This window comes from Lepeophtheirus salmonis, chromosome 13 (assembly GCF_016086655.4).
Source record: "Lepeophtheirus salmonis chromosome 13, UVic_Lsal_1.4, whole genome shotgun sequence".
NCBI lineage: Eukaryota > Metazoa > Arthropoda > Copepoda > Siphonostomatoida > Caligidae > Lepeophtheirus > Lepeophtheirus salmonis.
Window position 1 is genome coordinate 21,250,793 of NC_052143.2, and position 1,985 is coordinate 21,252,777.

Below are 1,985 nucleotides of genomic sequence, written 5' to 3' on the forward strand. Positions count from 1 at the left end.
TGAGAATAATAATTAGAATTATCAGGAACTTATTCGAAAACAACGAAACATTCATATTATAACTATTAGTATATAGATGTATTTTCTGAATAACTTTTTAATTGTCTCAATTAATTTGGAACATTTTCAATGTGATTTCCCTCTCCCGCCTTGGCCCGAGCAACGCCGGGTAACCCTTTACTAGTATGTATATAAAGACGTTGTAATACCAAGGAAAACAAGTGTTGTAAATAAACCAGAAAATGGAGAACTTGATATATTGAAAATATATTTTTTCTGTCTTTTTAATTTCTTTTGATTCGACCTTTTGTAGTCGTTTATATTATACATAGTATTTTACAATATCCTGGTGTTTTAATAAGTAAAGAGTTAAAAAAGATAATAAAGAACGAAGGAAAGAATAATAAAATTAGTTATAGAGTGAAGAGTTACATGTTTGCCATTAACATAATAAAGCAGAAGCAATTAAGTTACATAATACAAACAGTTTTACTAAAGATTTATCTTCGATTATATATATATATATATAATAATAATGTAATGGGAAAAAATATATCAAAAGCACAAATGGTATGAGCTGGATTAGAACTGCAGCCCATGAACATAATCAATTATAAAAGTAGGTTATTGACAAAAATGGTACATTATACACATAAACCAGGAATTCAGAAAATACCATCTAGGAGAACATAAACTAGCGGTTCCAAAAAATGTGGAACGCTTCACGATTTTGCGTGTCATCCTTGCGCAGGGGCCATGCTAATCTTCTCTGTATCGTTCCAATTTTAGTATATGTACTGCCGAAGCAAGTACGAAGTCTATGGAAAAAATTATTATTAAAAAGAAAAACATTTGCTACATCCTTCTTTTTTTTATTAATATAATATTAGATGGTGAAGGAGCGCGCACGCCGGTGAAGGGAATAGTCCTTCACGTAGGTATGTATGCAGATGCTTCGATTCATTTTTATTATGGATAAAAGTAGACCCTATATAATTTTATAATTTTTTTTTTCTAGTTCATATACTTGCTTCAGTGGGAATTAGAGTTAATAACAAAATATTGATTGTATAAATAACTAACGTTTGTACCCAACATAATTAGGAGTCAGCTAAAAGACAAATTTTCCTTTAATACTGTAGAATGTAACTCCCCAAGAAATTATTAGTCTTACTGTGTTTTTTTTATGAGCACACTCCCACTTAACTACTCAATACTCAATAATATTTCTATTCATATGTATTATCAAATATATGTATATCAAAAATGAACGAATAATAATAAGATTTTGTAAATATTTTTCAATATGAAAAATGACTGTTGAGTACTTTAGTTTCTAGAGTGCTCACTAACACGATGTGAAATACGAAATGCCTGCGAGGGTCAATTCATTTTTACAAACCATTTATATTTTATTTACAAATATATCTTATGATACATTTAATAACAAAAAATCAGTTTATATTTACTTCAAATTTTAATATATACTGTAAATTCATATATCTTATGATACACATGAGATATTAATAACAAAAACAGTGCTACTAATATAAGCAACGTGCACACGCCTGTAATATTCCATAAATACAACTACATTGTTAATTCTTTATATCAAAAATGTTTATAGAATTTAAATCAAGGAGCATTGTTAGATAGTGCACTACATCACTGCTTTTGATATGATGTTAGGAAAAAATGGACAGATAAAAAAAGGAAAAGTGTCTAATTGAAAAATATGACAAGATTCTTTTAAACTGATATAATATCTATCACCAATATAATATATAATAAGAGAAAGGAAAAATAAACAAACACGACAGCGGTTCCAATGGAAGGAGTGCTGATCACTTAATTCTCCGTTATTAATTACAATATCATTAGACAAAATGGACTATTCATATTGGACAAGACTCTTGGATTGACAGACAAGTATTTACAACTATGCAAGAGCAGCTATTTCCACTTCGTTATGATGGAGGATGTGT

The 1,985-nt window shown here is 28.8% G+C and overlaps 1 non-coding gene across 1 annotated transcript; it reads right to left on the reverse strand.

The window, feature by feature from the left end:
* Nucleotides 1-706: 706 nt before the first annotated feature.
* Nucleotides 707-813, reverse strand: LOC121128784 (U6 spliceosomal RNA). The gene has a single exon (XR_005868276.1). It is a non-coding gene; the product is annotated as a U6 spliceosomal RNA (small nuclear RNA).
* Between the last annotated feature and the right edge of the window lie 1,172 nt (nucleotides 814-1,985).